General features: G+C 34.8%; 1 protein-coding gene across 4 annotated transcripts in view; it reads left to right on the top strand.

Annotated features, from left to right (window-relative positions):
- fz2 (frizzled 2) overlaps window positions 1-25,453 on the top strand; it is a 131,358-nt gene that overhangs the window by 68,473 nt on the left and 37,432 nt on the right. The window contains exon 1 of one of the 4 annotated variants that reach the window (XM_065347981.1): window positions 5,253-5,505. The exons of 2 other annotated variants lie outside the window; for them this stretch is intronic. The gene's annotated coding sequence lies outside the window, so the exon portion shown is untranslated. Of the gene's footprint in view, window positions 1-5,252; window positions 5,506-12,800; window positions 12,845-25,453 lie in introns of those variants that run through there. One more of the 4 variants, XM_065347980.1, reaches the window with a different exon arrangement.

The following is a 25,453-nucleotide window of genomic DNA, read 5'->3' as shown; positions in this document are numbered from 1 at the left end:
TCGTATATAATATAATATCTAAGGCCCTGGTTTTTAAAAGTATGGTCGCTCGTTAGGTGTGTGTATAACGAGGATTTCGTCTAGAGAACTCGTATAAGGTAGGTTTAGTGTATGTGAACCTGAGCATGGCTCTGGAGGTAGTGGTGGTCGTCATTTCGTAAAACACACATCATATATTATGACCCTTGCTAACAGGTACACGAACCTACTACATACTAATGTTCCTTTGTTAGTTAAACCCTCTACTACCAGATAATAAACGGCAGACTAAATCAATTTATATTTCCAAAAACTATATATCGTGTGTGTGTAGGAAAAAGGAAGCGAGATACACGTTTTTTCCCTTCTAAAACTAATTCGCCGTAGTATGTCTGTTTATACTACAGAAGATGGAGACAGACCTTCAGTATTAAATCTTCTCAAATCCTTAGGCCTGCCTGGTTCAACGTCACTGTGAGCGTTTAAGCCGTACGTATTAAATCAATGAATAGTGGAAACTGATTTTATATACTTTAGCACTGATTTTTATCTGGTGTGGCCGAACCTTCGATTCTGTCGTATATGAATATAAATTTTATAAAACATAAAACTTTATGCCAAGTCGTAAAATTCTAATTGACGATAATTTCTTCTTCGCGCCAGAACGGCGTATACCTACTCGTAGAACGTGGAATCAGTATTCGATCCAGAATAAAACGACGTTTAATAAAGCTAAAGGCGTGAAAATAGTCGATGATCGTTTTAATGGTGTTATTGAGATTCCAATTCTACGTAAAAAGTGTAGCTCGTATAATCGTCGAACCAGACGACTAAAAAATTATCTACCATTTTGTTTCTTTTTAAATAGGTAGGTAAACGATTAGATTGACCAGCAGTGTGTGGTTTGAAGAGGTGAAGAAGTGGCGACACGTGCTCGAATCCTTTTTCTTGTTAGAGAAAATGAAAGTGTATATCGCTGGTCTGGTCTGGTAAAGTTCAACTTGCACTATAGGGAGAGAAATGTACCTTAGCTATATATATACAGTATAGAGTAACTAAACGGTAGGGCATTCTATGGCATTTCTCTATTTGTGTGAAATATTACTCGGGTAGGTATTGAACGTTTTAGTAAAATTATAACGTTGCGCGCAGTCGTGTGGGCTGCATTGTAATATATCACGTAAATACTTGGAAATAACTTTGGCTCCATATCTGGCTATGGAGCAACAACAACAATAACAACGACCAAGTAGAGGTACCTCCGTATATACTCGTATACCCTAAGAAAAGGTATACCATATCATACGGCACGCATTTAAGGAGAGTACAGTATATCGCAGTCCGCAGATGTAAAAACACGCAGAGAAAGTACTAAAGAGCAGTTTCTGCAGCATCTCGAGTACAACTCTTTGATTTATATTAACCTTTTGTTAATGTTCAACGTCGTCTGTGTATCTAAACGCGCCAAACTAGCTGTGTAAAATGCTATTTGTACGACCTTCCATCGTAACATAGGTACGTACAAGATTTTCTCTAGGATTCGCGTTTCATTGTTGCAGAAGTATCTGGAGACAAATATCATCTTAAGGGATACACCTTGTAGCCAAAGAAGTTTGAAAATTAGTCCAATGTTTGCTCATTTTGGAAGCTTTCATGTTCTTATTTCAGGGAGGGGGAGGGGGAGGGAGGTTGATCACATCGTGGAAACTACCGACCATGATTGATTTGATATCTGGCTATCCAGAAGAAAATTATCTGTTTTGTGAGATCTGATTACAATAGATCAGATCAGATCAGATCAGATCAGATCAGATCAGATCAGATCAGATCAGATCAGATCTAAACCTGTAAATTTGATCTGATGGGCACATTTTTGAAAATTTTGGACCCAAAAAATACTCTTTTGGATGCACAGACCCGAAATTACGCCCCAACTCCAGGAAACCAGACTTGTGACTAGAAGAGGTGCTTCCCAAAGTTGTGGCTGCCAAATCGCATTTTTTGACCATTTTTGGGCACATTTTTGAAAATGTTAGACCCAAAAAATACATTTTTGAATTCGCAGACTCGAAATCGTGCTCAAACTCCAGGAAACAAGACTTGTAACTAGAACAGATGATTCCCAAAGTTGTAGCTGCGCAGGCTCATTTTTCGGTCTTTTTGTGCAGTTTTTGGAAATTTTTTGGGCCCAAAAAATTCCCTTTTGGATTCGCAGATTTGAAATCGCACTCAAACTCCAGTTCCCAAGTTGTGGCTCCTCAATCGCACTTTTTGATGATTTTTGGGCAATGTTTTGAAATTTTCTGAGCCCCCCCCCCCCCCTAAATGAAATAAAATCATGGACCCTATGACTTTTTGACGCCTGATATAGTATCTTGGGGATTATCATTTTACTGTTTGAGACACATTTTTTTGATTTTTTAAATCGACGAAATTGTCCTAATAATCAATTTTTTGAGACTCGTAGACAGACACCGAACTGTGGGCTCCATTATAGTTTTGCAATTGTACGGTGGTGTTGACTGGTTCGGAGGTTTTGCAAGCTCGGCTTCCTGTTCATCCGCTCTGCTGCTGGTGACTTCTTCAGCTTCGGTGATTCTCGACGATGGCGAGCTTGGCATCCTCTTCATCGGCTTCGCTGCTGGGATCTTCTTCAATGGTGCATCTTGATTGCAAGTCAGGGGTAGCATCCCTGGCCCAAGCACCTATAGACAGTATGTGTCCTTGATAGGCCAGATCTCACTACTAGCTAGCTCCTACTGTGTTCAGATACTTGATCATGCAGCATCGCTTTCGCTTTGCTGGCGTGTCTTCACAGTTAATGCTTCGCTGGCGAAGACTTAGAATGGTCTCCCTCCCTGTCCGAGCATTTTGGGAAGTTCGCAGGGCCATCCATCCAACATCAGGGCCTGCTTGAGCCGGTCTTGAGCTTCATTGTGTCTAGGACACCTCTACACGATGTGAGGAGTATCTTCAGCTTCTCCAGTGTCGCATCTCAAGCAGGTAGGGGAGTCCCTCTTCTTGGATTCCCTTGTGAGATTTCATCAATACCTTCTCGCCAAAATCGGAATACTTTTGATGATATTTAGCTATCTCTATTTTTCACCGAAATGAACCCGTGTTTTGCGGAGGTGCGCTCTTTTTCAAGTTGTTTCTGCAAAATAAGAGCTTTTAGGAATTACTTAGTTTGTCTTACCCTCTGAAGTTTGGGAGGAAAAGATTGAATAGTCTGATACATAGTTTGAAAATGCTGAAAAATCATCCAGAGCTTCTGAGTATTCACTCTACGTGGTGAATCATGAAAAAAATGTGAGGAAATTTTGATCATATTAACCAGAGACCTTCATTTGAGTCGAAAGTCACCAGAAAGCAAATGTCAGCTCCAGAGTTGCTTCTGGAAGGGGATCTTAGAGGCGATATTTCTGGAAAAATTGTGGTTCTTTCGCTTTAGCCTCTACCCAACCTGTTTTGAAAAAATGAACAGTCCCAAAAGATAGTATTTGAGATTCAGCGTCAACCTAGGCCATTGCCATCAAAATCTAAGATCACTTTTAGGGCTCTACTGAGCGATTGGAAATTTGCAAATCTCTTATTTTTGGGTAAATTCGTGTTTTGAACATTTTTTCTTCTGAAATATTTCACATTTATCTCATCAGAACCAATCAATATCCTTTGAGCACATACTTAAATTTGCTCGACTCAGATTTATAATTTGTTTGACAAACTAATACCAACGAAAAAAAACCATCAGCTATTCTGCATTTTTTTTTAAATTGCATTTTTGCCAAACTGTAACCGTTAAATGAAGTTTTTTCTCGCCTCGCTTCGTCCCACTCCCAACCCATTCATTCGCGTACCTCTTCCTGCCAAGAGAGAGAGTAATAGCCCTTCAAAACGTGTTTAAGTCGGCGACAATACTTGATAAAAATTTTCCCTCGTTCCATATAATGCCACCAAGTGCATGCAGCATGCTTTAGTGCATCCAGACAAGCTACCCCGCTGGCAGTTCTCTAATATCGTTTTCATTCATCCCTGTAATTGTACGTGTAAATTCTTTTATTTCTCTAATTTGCGCCCGAGTCGCGTCATCGTCACTTCGCTGCCGCTCAGGATTACTTTTTAACGAACTCGCTTTTTACTTTCCGAACAGCGCGAAGCGATGTATAGGAAAGTATTGTTTTCGGCCGGAAAATGAACTTTGGAATTTACACTCCTTTTTGAATTTCGACTTCACACAAGTTTGTTTTGAGCAATTTTGAGATGATGTGTGTATGTATGTATGTATGTATGTATGTATGTATGTATGTATGTATGTATGTATGTATGTATGTATGTATGTGTCAAAAAATGTCTGTACACGCGATAAAAAGCGACCTAATGATGATATCTCATTGAAATTTGCACAGATGGTCGGAAGTATGGTAAAGACGGCACAGTAAGAATTTGGAGTTTGTAAGTGCCATAGAAAAAATTTTATGAGCCTTTAAATGCGAAAAATGAACGTATAGGCAACCCCAACATTTGTCGCAAGGCTTAGTCTTTACGTGGTAAACATCACACATGTTTTGTCTCCTTTTAGTTCACCTGCAGTAGAAACTCATAAGGCGCGGTCCGAATTAGTTACGCTTTATTTTAAAGTGATTATTTTATGAATACGCCGCATCCCCATGGCGGGGTGGGTGTTTCTCATTTTTACGATTTTTCGATACCTACTTTATGTTCGGAAAGTTTGTGATGCGTAGCATCAGATTTTTTTTTCTACACACATGTACAGTACATATAGCTCTAGCTCTATCTACTGCGCATATTTTTCGCATTCAATGCCCTCTAATTCACTTCCCCTAACACCCTTTCGCTTTATTTATTGACAAATTTGTCATTCTACTAGTGCATTTGTGTATGTACGTGCATATTTTTAAAAAGTTTTGCATCTATTCTATACTATAGGTATTCAAACCAGTACTACAAGTTTCCTAATTCCTGCTACTTCTGCTGCGTGTTCTTTTACACTTCACCTTATACGTAGCATATTACGAGCATGGGCGCGGGCCGGGTGTGAAATAATTTTTTTCACGTCAATTCGTATCAAGTTTCGGTTTCATTATGATTTTTTTTCTTTTACGTTTTTCGCTTGCTTCGTATGTACCTCGCATACATAAGCACATACTACACGACAGGTGTTTCATTGACAAAATATTACCCAATTATTTACGCACGCGGTAATAATAACCAGAAATGCGAGTTCGACGTGTCAGTGTAGATTGATCGTGTTCGATGCATAACTGCAACATGCTGCGCTATAACGAGTACGTGTCGGGTAATTTCAGTCGACCGATATTTCAGCGCAAAATGCGCAGCGAAATTGGTACAAATGTGTCGATTAGTGTAAATTTACTCGATTTAGTGCCGTGAAAATAACGACGTGATGAATAATTATTCGACCACTCGGTTCGGTGAGGATGCATTAATCGTTCGTTTATGTGGTTGATCGATGTATCGTATATCGTGTGTTTTATTTTTGAGTGGGTACGTTCATTTTGTGTGTTGAATAAAGGTATCTCAAAGCCACTGTAATGCATGGCATGGCAGTCCCTTTTTTAGACACTTCTTTTTTGAAGGCACACCAATTCTAGAAATTTGTCAGTCCATAATTTTTTGTGTCCCCTCTCTACTCCAAACATCTTTAAAGAATTGATTTTCGCTTTATCTGTTTGAAGTCTTTTTTTTCCCCAGAAAGTCATGTTTTTTAGTCAAACTTTCTTTCATGATTCTGGTTTCTTTTTTTTTTTGCCAAATTTGCCCAAGTCGAGAAGTGTCAATTTTTAATAAAATTGTCAGGAAATGTCAATTTGGGGGGGGATGTCAAAAAGCATTAATTTTTGTCAAAATTGGCAAAACGAGTCCATTTCTGATGAAATCGTCAGAAAATTCCTATTTTTTGTCAAAATTGTCGGAGAGTGTTGATTTTTGGGAAGTTCGCGAAAAGTTGTGCTCCTAATGTTTTTTTCGTCAAAATTCTCAGGAAGTAGTTGTTTAACATAACAGTCAAATGGTCCTAATTTATGTCAAAATTTCCAATTTTTACTTTCCCTAACAAGAAATCCTCTTTTTGTTTCAAAGTTTGCTAAGCCAAAATCATGTTTTTTATACAAAAATGCTTAGAAGTTCATTTTCTGGCTTTTTTTATTTTTACTTTTTCAATTTTTTCGGTTTTTATGGCAATTTTTCGATATTTCTTGAAATTTCTTGGAGGGGGGGGGGGTACTTGTACTAGGTTAATTTTTTAGTAAATCAATTACCAAAATTGAGGTTTGGTTACTTTTTCAAAATTTTGGTTACCAAAGTTACTTTTTTTGAAAAAAGTCCTTTTTTTATTCCAAAATTTCCAAACAAAAGTTCTGTTTTTCCCAAATTCGCGTACGAGATTCTGTTTATTTATTTATTTATTTATTTATTTATTTTATTTTATTTTATGGGTGCCATAAACAGCTACTAAGGCGAGGGCCTTTTTTTTCTGCTAAATTGCGCCAAGTCAAAATTAAATGTTAATTCTTAGAAAAGTTATCAAAAAGTATCAATTTTCAGGGGGAAATGTCAAAAAGCGTCTACTTTTGAAAAAATTAATTAAGAATTGTCCATTTTTTCAAAATTGTCAAAAAGTGTCCATTTTTGATAAAATTGTCAAAAAAAAAGTCAATTTTTTCAAAACTGTCAAGGAATCCTATTTTTGACAAGATTGTCCAAAAAATTCCTGTTTTTTGTCAAAATTTCAGAGAGGAGAGTTTCAATTTTTGGCTAGACGACGAAAAATGTGATATTGTTTCTTCACAATGCTTAGGATTAGGAAGTAATTTTTTGATAAAATACTCAAATAGTGGTAGTATTTTTTGCCGAACTTGCCCTGCAATTTGTGCTTTTTTGCCAAAACGTCCAAAAAGCATTGATTTTCGCCTTGCCTGCCTAAGAAGCTCTCTTTTAGGTTCAAAGTTTCCCAAACAAAAGTCCTGTTTTTCACAAAATTGCTTAAAAAGCTTCTCTTTTCGTCAATTTTTATTTTCCCTCCAAATTCTTTCATTTTTTTTCAGTTTTTATTTTTTCATATTTTTGAAATTTGCTTCCACAGCCCTTATGCATGGGTTCACCAAAATTTATTTAGATTAAAAATTTTCGAAGGGAGAATTGTGCGTTTCTTTCTTTTAGATCTTCAATTTTTTCTCTTTGGGTAGGTACTTTTTGGTTGATTTTTTTCATTCGTCATTTTTTTTGCCTACCTGTAGTTGAAAAATTGTAGACGAAAATGTAGAAAAATATGAAGCTTAGGTCATTGACCTAACAATATCCTTCGTTCCCCTTTCAAGTCATTTTAATTTTTCATGATTTCATGTTCTTTCAAACACAAACCAACAAACAGAAATAGGTAATTGAACCTGTTAATTTTTCCAAGATAAATTTCTTCATCAGTGACACTAAGTAATTCACCTCACCTCAAAATCAGAATTGTGAGGTCTGAAATTGAAAACAAAATTCTCGGATTGAAAAAACATACTCGACTTTCTTGTCAATTATTGGTCATCTCAAATAAATTTAAAATGAATTTTTAAGTAGGTTTTGAATTTTGATCGGATGGGATGTGTTCAGATCTGTTGGATCCAATCAAAGGAAACCTCATTGGACCTTCGGATTCAATCAGGTCAGGATCCAGCTACACCTGACTATGATTTAATCGAATCAAATCCGATCTATTCACATCTGATCAGATCCAATCTCTTTCTTTTAGTAGGACCCACAATTTTGATCAAAAATGATCACTGATTTACTTGGATTTTTAAACTAAGATTCTCTTACACTACCCCCTTCACTCATCAGTGCTGCGAAATTTATTAAAAATTCCATAAGATTTAAACTGAGTGATGCATCATTTAATTGATGGGGTTTTGAAAGTTCTGAATTTAAATATTCACTCATTTTATGGATACGACTCCTCGCAAGGTCCTCTCATCTTTCCAATCTTGGAAAAAAAACTATGAAAATGTGGTGTTAGATGTGCAGGTATTTTTATCAATTTAAATGGGCTGAATTCGAATATTTATATTCATTTTTTCATACACTACTCTCTGTACCATCCTAGTGCTCAAATTTTAAAGAAAAAAAAAAGTACCTTCTTCGAAAAATTGCAAACATACGATGAACCATAAAACTTGAAGAAACTCTGAGAACTCAACTCTATTTTTGGTTCGAGTTGACGTAGAATGAGCTTGTAGATTTACTGAAAAATTAACTCAGAAGAAGTGGTCGATGGTCTGCAGGGGGAGTAAAGCTCATTAAAGAAGTATTTTCAAATCGAACCCGAGTTGAGATTGAAAAAAATTCACCATCATGATAGTTTCGCGATCGATACCGCGATGCTGTGGTCATACGTAAGTTCCCTTCTCCCCCTCATCTTGTCCCGAATAGTGCGTTTCGTGAACGTGAAACGTGAGTGATATTTTCACGCTCGCTACCGAGAATGAGAATTTTCACCATTAGGTGTACTATTTCCACCCTTGGTTAAGATTTTTATCTTTGTATTCGAATCGGTGCAGTGCACGATTTACCATTTGCATTTGAATCATTAAAACCAAGCACGCCACATGCCCGCCGCCTGTTTAAGTAACAATAAACTCAACGTACATGGTATTTATCCATTCACAGATGTCGAGAGTAATACTGGAATAACCGGCCGAAGATGGAAAAAAAAAAAGAAAGAGAAAAAACTAACTTGTAGAGAACAAATGCAGCATAAAATAACATGGAGGCCGTTTAACCTTATTTGCATCCCATGTTCCCAAGTGCCACATATACGAGTATATAAATGAAATTTTTCTTTAATCACATTCACTTGTTTTCCTCTCTATATAGTTTGTCGCGTGCTGCGAGGAAAAAAATATAACCCTTTAGTGTTTTTTGGAAGGGAAATTTCGATGATGTGCAAAATGTACAATATTTTTGGAGGAATTTCTCGAGATGTGTAATATAAGGGATGGAAGAAGAGATATTTTTTCGCGCTTATCGACCATAGATATGTGAATACACAAGGCTTTATAAAATGTAGATTGTGCTGATGGTATTGTGTTTATGCTGTGGCTCCGGTCTTGGCCACACGAGACTTTATCCTCCCCAATTGCGAACGCGAACGAGTTTTTGTGCCGTTGTCACCTCTTTTCTTAAATCTTGATAGGGCTCGGCTTCGAGGGCTTCGAGTTCCGAGTATTTATCTTATTTAGTCGTTAAAATGGTCTACGGTGTCGCGAGGGAGTGTAACACTTTTTTCAATAGCTTTTGAAATTTTCTCTCTCTTTCTCCTTTGACTTTATCTAATACTATAACTCGTTTCACTATTTCCCTTTATCCTTTTCTTTTGTCTTGCTGCCGTTGTTTAGCACGATGGTCCTCTCCTGCTGATGTTGTGCTGCTTCTTGCAGTATACTATGTAGAGGTACCTTGAGATGTGAGTACGATTTTTCGATGCGAGATTTTTTTTTCCTCTTCTTCTTTTTCATCCTTCTCGCTCTTTATATTCTACGATTTTGTCTCACTCTTTGCATTTCTTCTTTCCATTCTTTTAATTGTTCGAAGATGTGGTCTTGATTGACGTGGTTTTTTATCTGCCTTGTGCTATAGTGGTGTTGTGACGGAATGCGTAGGATTTTTCAATGTGTGTATGAACGTTCGTTGTCCGAAAATAAAAAATACCTGCGTTTAATTTCTCAATTTGTCGCGGTGTACATTTTTTCCCTTCTCATCGTCAGCGTCATTTGTGCGACTTTTGTGTGGATGTATGTAGTATGTGTATGCGTGCATCTCGTTTATTCTCTATGGAATACCTATTACCTATACCTGTGTGAGTGTTCGCTGTTCATCGTATATAGGTACATGTACTTACTATACCTATTTATTGTGCATTATGTAATATGTGCACGCCATACAAACGAATACGAGATGAAAAAAAAGTCTATTGAATTGATAAACGCGCGAGAAGTTGGCAATATCTTATTGTCAACCGAGAGTACAACGATTTGCGTGTACCTTAACTGATCAGATATATCTTCGTTTTATTATACGAGAATTATAAAATGTTCTTCTTTGGCTACAGTATAAATTTGCAATAAAAAAACAGAAGAGCGAATTTCAATTGTTGTGATAAATATTCCACCTTAAGGCTCAAACTCAAGTACGAGTAAATACACAAAAATGTCGTAAATAAAAGAGGGGCAGGTCAAAAAAAAATTGTCATAAATTTTGCCACTTGAGGCCAATTTTTAAATTGGCTTCTGCAACTGCCTCTTATAACTCTGCTTTCCAAACACTAAAAACACAAATAGAATCCACTCCCTTAGACTTTTCATCTCAAAATCTAGAACCATAAACTCTCTTTTCTCTCTTGAAGAGCTAAATCATTGTCTAAATTACAACATTAAAGATTCATCCACCGGACCTGATGAAATTCACCCTCACATGTTAGCAGACACTGGAAAAGAAGATATATTTCAGTTATATAACAAAATTTGGACTTCTGATTCCTTCCCAAAATTGTGGAAAACTGCCACAATCATTCCAATAGTAAAACCTGATAAAAATCCAAATCTGGCATCTAGTTATTGCTCCATCTCCTTTACTTCAGTTCCTTGCAAAATACTTGAAAAAATGGTTATTAAACATCTTAATTGGTATATTGATTCCTCAAACTCTCTTAGCATTTATCAAAAAGGTTTCAGAAAGAAAAGATGTACCTACCCTAGATCGCATCTTTAGTCTCCAAAAAGAAATTAGTTCGGCCTTCCAGAATAAAGAAAGTGTTCTTTCAGTCTTTGCAACGGTCAAAATTGTGATTCCAAATTTATCTGATAAATTTTCCAATTCTTCAAGGCGTTCGTGAACGTTTTCAATAATATTTGGCCGCGCTCGGTTTTTTGATTTTTGTTTATGTACTCGCTAAAATTGCTCGCGTTTCTCATTCCTTTCCAATTCATTGTACATCAATGTTCTTTAATTTTTTCTTATAATTATTTTATATACGCGAATTCGCGCAATTTATAAAATGTCTATTTGTTCATGTACTTTTCATATTTTCTTTATAAATGATTTTGTTTAATGACGATTTCTACTTTTCGTATCGTCAGGCTGGTTACATCTTTTTTGATCTTGAAAAGGCATTTGATAAAGCCATGGCGTTATAAAATTCTCCAAAATTACATTCCATTGGAATTAGAGGACATTATTTTGGCCTACTTTATTCAGAATTTCTTAACAAACCGTACTTTTAGAGTGAGAGTTAACAATACATACTCAAAATTTTTTGAAATTGAAAATGGAGTCCCCCAAGGTTCAGTTTTTAGCACAGTCTTATTTATACTTTTGATTAATGACATTTCCAATGTTGTTTCTAGACCCATTTCTCTGAGAAAGTGAGAATCTGTGCTGATGATATAAACATTTCCTTTCATTCAAATAGTATTCAACTAGCTCTTCGAGTAATCGAAGAAACCCTTGAAAAAATTGAATCATGGACAGATTATAATGGTCTAACCTTCTCTGAGTCAAAAACCCACTGTATACTTTTCACCAAAAAAAATAAGATTCTTCCAGATCTCATTCTCAACGTCAAAGGACACTCTTTAGAATTCAAAAGCACTACTAAATTTCTTGGCTTAACTTTTGATAGAAAACTAAATTAGACTCCTCATTTTCTAAAAGTAAAATCAGATATCATGAAACGCCTAAATCTGTTGAAAATAATCAAAAATACCGAGTATAATCCATCTCGCAAACTCCTACTTCACTTGTATAAATCTCTAATTTGCAGTAAAATTGAGTATGGAAGCCCATGTTTTGCAAATATCTCAAATAAAACTTCAAATAGGTATCCTAAAAACAATTCAAAATTCAGCCCTAAGGATCTGTTTAGGAGCCCTCTATTCCTCTCCAATAGATAGCCTTTATTGTGAAGCAGCAGAATTATCCCCAGATTTTAGAAGAACTCCCAAAACAAACAAATTCATCTCAAATGCATCCACCAACCCTTCCCATCCACTCCAAAACTCAATTAAACCACCCAACCCCCAATATTTTGATCATATAGAAGGACCCATTTCTAATTTCATCACAATGTTGAATGATCTTCAAATCAATCCTAAAACACTCATCCAACAACCAATATCATATCCTCCTTGGGGAAAACATCTGGATTTTATTCAAGTTTTCAAGAGCCTGAATAATGCCAAGAATTGAACAATTTTTTTCCAAGTTTTCAAAAGTCACCACCAGATTAGCGTTCTCAAATTTTGGGCAGATACCTCTCCTCTTGTGCAAAAAACACATTCGCATCTAAAAGAGCTCAAATGATTAAAAAGATCGCGACATTTGTCGTCATGAGGCCACGAAACCAAATTTCAGATGCTGAATTTAATTTTTCAATTTTTGTAGAATTTCAAACTTGGCTTATTTTACACCACCAATCGATTTGGAAAGTCGAAATTATAGCAAGTGAACTGAATTTCAGCTCTTTACTTCAATTCGATGAAAGTTTTTTTTTTTTTTTTTTTTTTTTGTATAGAAAATGGATCAATTTTTGTAATTTAAAAATTCTCCAAAAATTATAAAACGAAACTCAGCCCTTGAAATTTGGTCTTGTGGAGTGTTTTTTTGAGCTCTTCAAATTTCTCCTCCCCTTACTTTAGATTAATTAAAATCCTGATGGAAATATGCCTAAATTTACATATTTTTCTACATAACTAAATCCATTAACTAATAGAATTTTATTTTATTTGTTTGTTTCAGGTTAGTATACGCAATTTTCATCGAAAAAATAAAGCAGGATAAAATACCAGTGAGTTATTTTATTTGTATTTAGGCCTAGTTACTATATAGTTAGATATCAAAATTTAGAAATTATCGTCGAACGAGGAAAAGAGCGGCCGGAGGGCCGGAAGGGGTGGTTTTCTAAATTACCACCTCGAGTAAAAACGTACCGCTATAAATGATGATTACGCAGGAATACTCTATCCATTAATAACAATCGTTATAGGCACGCTAATCTTATAAAAATCCCTAACTCGCACTACTGGCTTTTTTTTCAACTCGCTCCAACGAACGAGAAAAAGCTTTGCGTGAACTTATCTTTGTAAATAGGTAACTTGCGTTTAATTTACCGCGTAGCCTTACAAATTGGCGATAATAAAGGTATATTCCATGACCCAACTTCGAAACTCTTCGTATAGGTAGGGTATACCTACGTATAAAAATCTCAAATCTCGCATATTACTCGTATGTGCGTCTATACGAGTATGGTTAATATGGTTTGAAAATGCGAAACATACACACCCGGATACGAAAATATACGGGGTTGGTCATTTATCACTATAACTAAGATAACATGTTTTTCTACGAAATACTGCATAATCTATCCCTCTAAATCCCATACGGCTTTTAAGCCCGAATGTCAGGTCTTAAAGAATTAACCAAGTTCTTAAGCGAGTATGGGTAATGGGTATAAGAGTATATATAAGGCCTATAGCTCGGCCACCTGTGATTTATTCTCGTTCTCCGGGACGCGATCTGGCAACCTAGCCTGGATTCCCCGCATCTCAACAGTTCAAGCCGGGAACCAACAGCGACAGGTCATATATCACTAAGCAAAAGGAATTTAACAACGTCCACAATAGCTGAATTAGACTTTGTTGGTTTTTCGAACAAAAGGTTTGAAATACAGTGACGTACTCGTAAATAAACCACCCATTTTCTTTATAATAAAATAACCGCGCGTACAATTGACCTTATAATATAAAAAAAGGCGAAAATTTGTACCACCGAATAACTGTATTATTATCTATTCAGTCGACGTGTAAATTCTATCACCTTATGTGAGGGAAAGGCGAGGGTGGGTGTTTTTGAGAAAGAATTTTTTTCCAATATCCTGCAACAGTGTGGTTGGGTGGTAGGGACAAGGCCAAGGGATAGTTGCAGGATTAACGAGTCGTTTTCAATTTCATTACAATAATCCTTTTTCTTGAATGCCATGCAGGGAATAAGAATGAGCTTGTGGCTTGGAATAATCGATATAGTGCGGAAAAACGACTTAAAAGGCAGTAGTGGGTCTAAATGCTTGGCCAGGGCCATAAATTTAAAAAAAAAATTGAAGTCTTGGAAGAGTGCGAATAAGCTTAACAAGAGAACCTCTTGAGGTGTTCGCCTCCGATTTGAACAAGACCGCGATTTTTGGAAAGAGCATGTTCTAAAACCCCAAAATCCAAATTTTCAGCAGCCCAAGTTCATTTTTCGAATTTTGGCGAATTTTTGAAAATTCAAAATTGGCTGTTTTTGGTGATTTATACTTTTTTAAAAAAAGTACGTACTTGACCAATAAAAATGGTCAAAATAAGTCCCAAAACTAATATTAATTCCCCAAATCTAAATTTCACCATTTCCAGCCATTCTGGAAGCCTCCAGCGCTATTTTTCAATTTCTCCAGAATTTTGAATTTGCTCCAGAAGGCGTGAATATGAAGTTGAGCAGCTAAAAATCGAGTTGTGTGTTATACTCGATCTGTTTAACAAGTTTATCCACATTTGAGTCGGTTTTTCCTCAAGAGTGGTTTTTTGACGAGTTTTTTTCAAATATCTACTTAAAAAATCCAAAAAAATCAAAAGTTTTCCATTTGCGAGGAAATTTTTGACATTTGCGCGAATCGCTGTATTTTGTCCACAACTAACCTCCCGAGAACGAATTCCGCCATTTCCCACCGATCTGGAGCCTCCAGCGCGATTTTTAAATTTCTCCAAATTTCCTCTCAAATGGAAAACTTTTGATTTTTTTGGATATTCTATTTGAAAAAAACTGGTCAAAAAACCACTCTTGAGGGGTCCCTCCCAAAACCGACTCAAATGTAGATAAACTTGTTGAACAGATCGAGTATAACGCACAACTCGATTTTTAGCTGCCCAATTCCATATTCACACCTTCTGGAGCAAATTCAAAATTCTGGAGAAATTGAAAAATCGCACTGGAGGCTCCAGAATGGCTGGAAATGGTGAAATTTGGATTTGGGAAATTAATATTAGTTTTGGGACCTATTTTGACCACTTTTATTGGTCAAGTGCGTACGTTTTTAAAAAAAAACATAAATCACCAAAAACAGCCAATTTTGAATTTTCAAAAATTCGAAAAATGAACTTGTGCAGCTGAAAATTTGGATTTGGGGTCTTCCTAATGATGCATGATGGCTCTGATTCTGACTGCTCTTTTTGCCAAATGGGTAAACATTTGGTGAGAAAATCAGGAATTTGTATCAATACTTTTTTGAGCTTTTTTGAAAAATCGCAAACTTGAAATCTGTTTGGTTTTTTGAAATTATTATCATCATTCCGGAAAATCAATTCTATTGCGGACTCAATAAAAAAAGGCTCAAAAAAAATTCAAACGCAAATTTTTGATTTTCTGCAAAATTTTAACCCATTTTGATGAAAAGTTTGGAACTATCTTAAAAAAGGCCAAAATTTCAACTTCGTATTATGCTCAAAATTCTTCAAAATTGTTCGAAAATGATTTCGTTGCTACATTTAAATCACTCGCCAAATTTTAATCCATTTGGAGAGGTCGCGAGCATTTTTTCAAAAATTTTGAAAAATTTTAACCATTTCGTTAGATAGCATGTTACTTTTTTTTTCAAAAAACCAAAAATCATGACTAAATTTTGAGCTTAAAATTCTTCAAAATCGCTCAAAAAAATATTTTCGTCTCATTGTCAGTATTTGGATTTTTCACTTTCAAAAAACTCCAAAAATTGTTACCCAATTTTAAGCTTGAAATTTTTCAACATTGCTTAAAAAGAAATTTTGTAAAACTATTTCAATTTCTTGGGAAATTTTAGCCCATTTTGATAGGTTGCATTACACTTTTAAAAATTCTTAAATCAGGACCCAATTACTGACTCAATTTGTAATGCTCAAAAATAATTTTTGTCAGTTGCAAAAGTTCTTTTGAATAATTCTACAAAACTTCATTTTTGGCTTAAAACTATACCTTTGAACTCAACTTGGCTACATTTTGTGGAAATTGTAACTTTCTCAAAATCTGCTTCAGCCTCCAAAAGTGCTCAAAAATTGATTTTTTTATACCGATGATGCTTTTTTGGAGGGGGGGGGGAGGCGTCACTTTTTCAATTTTTCAAAATTTATCAAATGTGAAGAATTCATCACAATTTTCAGAATCTCTAAAAAATTGAGAAAAATCAGAAGAAATGAAATGGAGAAGGTGACTCCCTATATTCAAGAACGTACCTCTCTTTGTCCCCCAGAAATTTGTTTTTTTTTTAATTCATAGAAACCCTTTCAAAGTTGAAAAAAATATATATAAAAATGAAAATTTTTTGATTTTTAAAAATAATTTTCCCAAATGAAAGAAAAACTCGTTTATCTTTACATACGAGTAAATATGCAATCTTTATAGGCAAATTTTATTATTCTCGCTTAATATATTGTAGTTCATAAATTTACCAAGCTGACAGTGTAGGCTGGTTTATTAAAATTAATAATTTGAAGATACAAAATTAAAATTCTATGATTAAAAATTATTACTCTATCGAGACAGCGACGAGCAAATTATTCGGCAAATTAAAAAAGAACTTCGAGGTTCGACGATAAATTAGCTAAATTTTAAATTCGTAATAATTTTGCCTTGTCCTATTCACTTTATTTATTCTACGGGTCAATAAAGATGATAAATTTTACTCGATGTGGCAGATTCCAACTGGCATCTGGCATGTTTACGCGCATATTCGAGCTCATTAGCGATGCTTATGATTATATTCACCATTCAGTCCTACTATACGAGCTATCTTTCGCTCAATATTTCAATATACCACTCATAACAGTATCTCGGGTACAAAAAATTTCCAGTTATCAGGGCCAAATGCATCAAAAATGAGTGTTTATCGTTTATATAAACATATGTAAATTCAACTTCAATTATGTATTTAAGGAAGTTGTGTGCTCGAGTAGGCGTCATTATTATCATTCACCCTTTCTTTGGATGTGTAAGATAACGGATGTTGAAACCTTGGTACAGTTCGCCCAAGATTCCTTGTTTTGGTAAAGCACTCGAGAATAATATGGTTTGTGAAACCGGTCTGCTGCTGTGGTGAATTATCATGAGTATTTACCTATACGTGACCAAATGACAATTTCTGATAATTTTTTCAACCATTGCTAATTATGTAAACTAGGTCTGCGTAATTTTGAACTCGGTGCATGCAAATTTTGAACTTGAACTTTGATTCAAAAAGAACGAGAAATGTGAGGAAATGTGAATTGATCGAGTTGCAAAGAACGAAGCTGAAAACTCATTAAAATTGAGAGTTTATTTTTAGATAGATCAGTTCCCAAGTCAATCACCACAAGGTAGGCCATTCTGAAATAAATAAATTTCCATTCCATCGGACTTCTCTTCACAGTTGGGATGGAAAGATCTAAGCTTCACTATAGACCTGATGCAACTTTTCATTGTTTACGATTACACAATGTATTCCTACATAAATATGATCAATTGCAGAGGCGGCAAATACGACGAAAAAATAATTGAAAGGAACTGCGAAGCACATAGAAGGGGGTAGCAGAGCAGGGAAACGTTTTAAATCATATGGAATTTTGATTGACACGGCGACGGATGCGCTTTACAGATACCTTCGTATAGTACGAGTATAAGCCGAATATTACAAAGTCTACATCTAATTTGGTATTCACAGAGATCAATACAGTTATCGTTTATCGAATACGAAACTTTGTAATGTGGAAATGGTTCATTCATTCGGTCACTTCTTCATCGAATATGGAATGCGAGATTATTCTCCTTATAGCCGGAGGGCACGCGATGAGTAAATGTTTTGACTGCCGGTTCTCCGAATACGTGTTTCTTTGCTTCGCTGTCTATAGCTGCAGCATTCGAACAGAGCATGGTCGTTTAAAAATGGAATATTTTTAAAAGATAAAGCAAGACGAGCGTCTTTTTTTTTTTTTGGAAAGCGCTATCACATACTTTTAGAACGAGAAGAAAGTATAATTTTCAAACTCTAGATTACTTGTAAAGATTCGAACCGGGTCATTATTATGATTCATACGCGTATCTATCTCTAACAATAATATACACCAAGCATGTGGTACTACGGTACGGTTCACGTTTGCCAAATTAATAATAAACACCGGCGACGAAAAATATGAAAACTGAAAGAAACGCACTACCGAATTACTCGAAACGAATTAATAAAAACATGGTTAAAAAATGTCGTCCCAACGTGTTACCCGCGAGAGAAGGCTATTACCTAATTAATCTTAACAGGGTAACATTTTTTTTGAGATGTTGAACGAAGATGTTGTAAAATTTGTACCACGGTAATTATTTAAATGAAATTTTTTTCATTAAAGTTGCCATAAATCCTCGCGCAAGAAATTAATAATATTCACGTTGCTAACTGGCCTAGTATGTACAATAACTCTACTATAACTCGTGTTGCTTTTTTTTCGCTTTCCAATGTACTGTGTGCTGGTACCTTTACTATTTCACTTTTTCTCACATCGTTTACGAAACATAGTAATTATCGCCGACGGTATAATTACAAGACGAGAATAGGTAGTTATTTCGTATAAACGATTCAATGCGGTCGTACGATATTTTTTTAAATACTTGCCAGCATTTCCTACGTACATACAAAGGCAAGGTAACCATAAATAAGGGCGTAGTTGGTTTACAAGAGTGCCGAATTTTTCTCAAGAAAACTCTGGTCTAGGTATTTTTTATTTTATGTGATCCTTATCTCGCCTCAACAACAACACAATACCAACCTTTGAGGAAGGAAAAGACGAATATCGTAAGGTGATAATTAGGCTAAAGTAGTGTAAAATTTTCAATAACAGGAACCTGAAATCGTTATTTAAATTTTGCTCTCGTTCTCTTTGTAATTTATTTATACCATTTCGAAAGATGCAAATGTACCTATACTCGTAGAAGTCGTAGATATAGAGAAACTAATGGTTTGGAATCATCTGAAAATCATAAATTTGACGCATTTTTTCAACCAACAAAAAACTATCCTGATTAAAACTTGAGGAGAAAGAGAGAAGAAGCTGTTACGAGAAAAGAATGATTCTGAGTTTTGATGACCATCTGGTAAAATAAATAAATAAATGAATAATACTCTATGACTGATATTACACGATAATATCGTTGTTTAAAGAGATTATTCGGTAATGCTGCATATCCACTAAATTATGAAATTAATAGAAAGTTTAAAGTTCGAAATGAATCATCTAATTATTTCAAAAACTTTGGTTTGCAGATAATTGTATGTACTTATCTGTATGTATTTTCAACGACTGTCTAAATTCGTTACGAAATTAGGTGCCTATTTATCTGATAAGCTAACGCAATGTTTTCAGCTTCTCTATATTTTAATTTTTATATCAGAAAAATAAAAATTCCGGTATACATAAATAAGAAAGTAGCATTTTAAAATAAATCTTGTTCATATTCGTGCTAGGTATTAACTTATTTTTTACTGTACCGTTGAAATGTATTAGCCCTCTGATTGTTGATTTGAAAAACAAACAACGTGATGTGTACTTTTACCTACTATCTACATAACGTACTTAAAGACTACCAACATATTATTTTTATTTTTCATGATAAACGTTATTTAAACATTGGTAGAAGTAGAGTGAAAAAAAAAAAAATGTACCTACCTAAAACTGAACAGGAGTTTTGATGAAATGTTTGCCTACCTCATTCAATTAAGCAGAATTTAAATGCAGATGATAAATTCATATTACGCAGATAAGTAAGAAAAGTAAAAAAAATTGAAATTTTCACGACCTCATGCGTTTTAATTTTTAGATTTGGTATATTTTCATTACAAAAGTACTATAGACAACATATAATGATTTTAACCCCCCCCCCCTCCTCCTCCTCCCCTCCATCCCCAAACGTGGTAAAAAGTAAAATGAACTCACATGAACCCCCTTCAAAAATAAAAAAGATTTGAAAAACAGAAATTTCAATGCTTCCATATTAGATTTGTAATCCTTAGATTTGATACATTTTCATTAAAAAAGCTCTATTTAATAATTTTGACCCCCTCCCTCCCTTCTCTTCTATCAAATGATGGAAAAGTAGAACTTGAGTCGCCCCAATTTCTAAATAGAATCAGATACTTAGGTATAAGTATATGGGTTAATATGCAGAAAGATTCTGAGACAAAATAAAAATTAAAAGAATTTTCACCCAATTCATTCATTTCATTTTTCTATATTTTTGAAGCTCCCCCCTCCTGGAAATAAAGACACCAATAATGCTGAGCTGTGAGAACAAGGCAGTTTTACGAAAAGATAGATCTCAAGAAGAATTCAGACTATCGAGAGTGATGTTCAAAAAGAAAAATAAATCACCTTCATTTCATTCATTTCCTTCTCTCTTTTAATTTTTCTCAACTTTTGAGGGCTTTCTCGTAAGAGACATATCATTGTTGAAGGAACTTGAGAAATTTTTTTTCTTAAACAGAGCTTTAGAGGTAATTTTTCATTTTTTTTTATAAATTTTGGAAACCTTGAAAAACTTGGGGGGAAATGTGGAAAATTCTTGATATGATACGTATTATATCTACGAATCTGAAAAAGAAACACTGAAAACTGAGTTACCTATACCTGTACACTACTGAATGAGTGGACTTTTGACACCAAGTCTGACATTTCAAAGTTTGGAATGAATCAATGAACAGATTGCTAAAACTATGCTGAACTCTTAGAAATAACTTTCCTACATCTTCTCTGAATTCAAAAATTTGAAAAATCCAGTTTGGAGTTCCTGTCTGGTAAAATGTTGGAAAATTGGTGAGGATTTCTGGTAAATTTATGACAAATTGTTGGTAAATTGAATTATGCTGGCAATAGGTAAACTGCACATTAAATAACTGGTAATTTCTGGTAAATTACTGATAATTTTTAGTAAATTTCTGGTAATTCCTGGTAAGTTACTGGTAATTCCTGGTAAATTACTGGTAATTTTCTGGTAAATTACTGGTAATTTTCTGGTAAATTACTGGTAATTTTTTGGTAAATTACTGGTAATTTTTTGGTAAATTACTGGTAATTTTTTGGTAAATTGCTGATCATTTTTTGGTAAATTACTGGTACTTTTTTTTGGTAAATTACTGGTAATTTTTTGGTAAATTAATGGTAATTTTTTGGTAAATTACTGGTAATTACTGGTAAATTACTGGTAAATTCTGGTAAATTACTGGTAATTTTTTGGTAAATTGCTGATAATTTTTTGGTAAATTACTGGTAATTTTTTGATAAATTACCTACTGATAAGTTTTTGGTAAGTTACTGATAATTTTTTGGCAAATCAATGGTAATTTTTGGTAAATGTAAGTCCTTGGTGATCTGGTAAATTTTGGTAAAAAAAATTGATAAATTGTTATGTCAAACTTTCAAAATTGGCATTCTAACATTTTGTCAGTCTTTTAACAGCTCATTTAAATAAACATCCTGTAAAGTTTTTAATATTGATTCAATAATTTTCATTATTAAATGTAAGCAAAAAACGTCCATGATCGAAAACAGAACTTTTCTTGCAGATAGTTACGTTTCCTCGATTGGCTGAAAACCAAATTTCAGCTTTTCTCTTCAATTTGATCTATTTTGGATTTTTATTCGTATCAGTGGTGTCATCTTCTTTCTTTACTCCGGGTATCATCAGGATCATCAAATCCAGAAGTAACATTCGGCGGAACTTACGATTCAAATCGATTTTTTTCTTCAAAATAATACAGATAATTTCTCGACTCCAAATTAGGAACTTGATAAAAACACAAGTACTATAGAGGTTGTCATACGATTTAATATACGAACGACGAACGTGCTTACATGTATAAAAACGAATCGAAATTGTAAATTATTTTCGTTTAGGATGACGCGTAGTTGTAACATGAGCTACAACGTAGGACACCCCGTCGATATAACCAGATTCGAAACAGGACCTAAGAAAGCTGAAAAACACCGGGGAACGCACGCTGAGCCACACTGTATAGGTCCCTCTCCCTATGCTGAGTATGGTGTATAGTACAGGTATATCTACGTGCAGTGTAGTCGTAAATTTCGTGTCTTCTACTGCGAGGTCAAGTCAAACTCAAAACCGACATAAGGAATCTTTTTCAAAAGAGGATACACAGACACACTGTATATACGCAATTTGCTGGGCTTCTTTAGGTTTTTGTCACACAAATTCTCTACCTCTCTGACTCTTTCACCGCCGCTTCTATAGTCTGGTCTTTCCTCTTTCGTTCAATTATTATTACGTACTTTATTATTTATTATTTGAAATACGTCTCTTTAAAATACAACTACACAGTTTCGTCTACCAAAAAAACTTAAATAAATAGCTTGCTCCATCTTCTCATACGCTGCGTGGTAGTTTTTTTTCTCCTTTGGATACTTTTTCTTTATTGCAATAGCATTTTCTTTTAATATCTCTTAAACACGATCTTTTAGGACTATATGACTGCATGTGGGTTTATTTTGTGTATGGTATGATGTTCGAATGCTGTAAATAAAAACCATCCACTGGTCATATTCTGGCCATGTTCGCCAAAAGTCTAGGCGATTAATGATGCAGTGCTCAATATCGAATATTTTAATCGGTGTCGACGTGTGCGCCTGGCAAAAATTAAACGCTAATAAATCGCTTATGTTCGTGGCAAATGTTGCTGTTCGTATGTTTACAACACTGCTTAACGTCTTATGTAGTATCTTAACTACCTACTTGAATGCTTCCTTATAAATATGTACTTCATATGCTTAAAATTAGAAACGTACGTACTTATAATCCTCCTAATTTGCCCCAATCCGATTATATACGTTGGTAGGTATAAATTTTACGAAAAAACTTTACACTTTTATCCAATCACTGGCGCTGATCCGATTTCTAAGCCTATTATAGCTTCGAGCACTGTTGAAAGATTTCCTATAGCTGTGAACAGATGGAAAAACAATGCTAGGATTACAATATTTTAAATAACCGGGGTTATAAGTTAGGTATCCATGTTTTTACACAACATGAAGTGAGGGGTGGTTCATAGGTAGTCGTTTTCTATTTATTTCTGATCAATTTTGAAATTCTGCGCAGAACTAGGCAAACTCGTGAAACTACGTGTCGTATTTAAATCTACTACTCTCGACCTCGACGAAATAAAAATCATAAAGATGTAAATTGATTTCGTAATAGTTTTCTGTGTTCACTAGTAAGTATAATATAATTGAGATATTATTGCTTGAAATTCCGCGTAAAAATGCACACCATGGTCGTTTCATTTGAATATAGTTAACATGCTGGTCTCAATACACAACACACTCGACTAACATCCTATTACTAATAGTATACGATATACTTAACAAATGCATTCGTACGCATAAATATCGACTAAATCATTAAACCCTTCTCTATATTTATCCTGATTGCGAGAACTATTCTCAGAGTAGAGCATCTTGTAACGACCAAATTCTTGGCGATGGCCAACTCTTCGGTATACTAATTCTAATAACGAGCTAATTTAAAATTTTCATTTATCTGGTGAAAAAACACAGCGACGAACTATTAATCATTAAGTAAAAGCGCGAGGTGAAAAAAATTATGTATTTAATCGAGAAGAAGGAAACAGCGAACGAATTCACGACGAGGAGGATCGAGGATGGGATGAGGAGAAGAGAGAAACATGAAAAATGCTGCAGTGTACGCTGTACAGTGTACGGCGACAGTTATAATTTAAATAGTGGATTGGCGGTAATTTTTCGTATACAGGGTAAGAAATTTATTCGGTCGTTTGTATGGTAAAAAGGCATTTGTTAAATATTTCCTTTTAAACAAAGACTAATTACGGTGTGTTTTTTACTCCCAAGTCCTACCGAAATGTCTCCGTGAATAAAATCGCCTGTCATAAAAATATTAAATACGACCGTCTTGTATGTTGACGGGAGGTCTATTCAATATTCAAAATAGATAATACGAAGAGCCACTCGTTAGCGAGAAATACGAGTATACTATACACGATGTTGTACTGTATTTATGTATTTTTATAATTTAAATCATAAATACGTGTACAAGCTGTTTATCTTTGCCGAAAGTGTTTTATTAAAGTTGAAACGCGTTTTGTACCTATTTGGAACCATATTGGGTGAATTATACGCCAACGAGTGGAATACAACTCGTAAATTACATTTTAAATAAATATAGTTAACGTGCTTAGACTCGTATTATAGTTGACTACTCCCATACTGCACTTGTAGCTTTCTTGCTCTGTAGTTTGGGTACCTAAACCTACAATAGGTCTACACTTTGCATATGCTGCGCAGGGCTTTTCGTGAATTACAAATATTACCTACCCTTACTGGAAAAATCTTCAAAACTCTACACTTTGCATCGTTTGATCAATATACAATGATTCTATCGTTCTTAAAGCATCAAAGAAGAAGATAGGGTCTGAGCAGATCAGTAAATTGACAATATCTCAGAGAATCTGACTATACACATTCACTAATCTAAACACATAAAATCGTGAATGGGGGGAAGGAGTCAGTTCTAATTAGATCAGATTCGGATTTGGGCATTCTCTGGATCCAATTTGATTTGACCAGATCTAATTATATCTGATCGATATGACTTTGTCCTTATTTTAAATTTTGATCCTCAAAAATCCTCCTCCCCCTTTCCCTCAAAGGTCTTTTTTAAATCCTTATTCTCATGATATCTCTATCTTTAAAAAAAAAATATTTTATTCATGTGTGTGCAATAGGTTTCAATTTTTTAATTGGGAATAAGTTGAAAAATTATGACGAAGTTTTCCCAGGGTGTCTGTCTACTAATCGCGAAAAGTCGCAAATTATTTCCAAATTTCTTGAATTCATCAAGTTCTTGGAAAAATCGTGTTTTCTTGATTAATTAATTTTCAAAACGCTCCCAACCTTGATTTGCTCGGACCAGTTTCTTTCTCAAAATTGAATTCTATAGACTATAGTCCGGCATATGACAATGGGAGTAATTGCACCCCCCCCCCCGCCTATCCTCCGGAACAACTTTTTTCTCAAAGGAGACATCCTAAGAAACATTTTAAAGGAAACTTGCACCAAAAAAAGTTGGCCTTACTTACAAAATGGCGGTCATTTTGATTGACAGGTCAGCCGAAATCGCAGATTTTGCGTTTCAACATAAGACTTGCACGAATTTTTCAAACCTTACAAAGGTAGATAGAAAGATCATGCAAAAGTTTATCACGTGTCAAAATTTCAAGTGCTAAAGTGCGTTTTTCGATTTTTGGTGAATTTTTGAAAATCCCATTTAGGCCAAACAAAAATGAGGGAAAAAATCAAAATTTTACCAAATTGGCCAAGAAAGCTGAAAT

This window comes from Planococcus citri, chromosome 2, assembly GCF_950023065.1.
Source record: "Planococcus citri chromosome 2, ihPlaCitr1.1, whole genome shotgun sequence".
NCBI lineage: Eukaryota > Metazoa > Arthropoda > Insecta > Hemiptera > Pseudococcidae > Planococcus > Planococcus citri.
The sequence above is the reverse complement of the archived record's forward strand: the minus strand, read 5'-3'. Positions and strand labels throughout refer to the sequence as shown.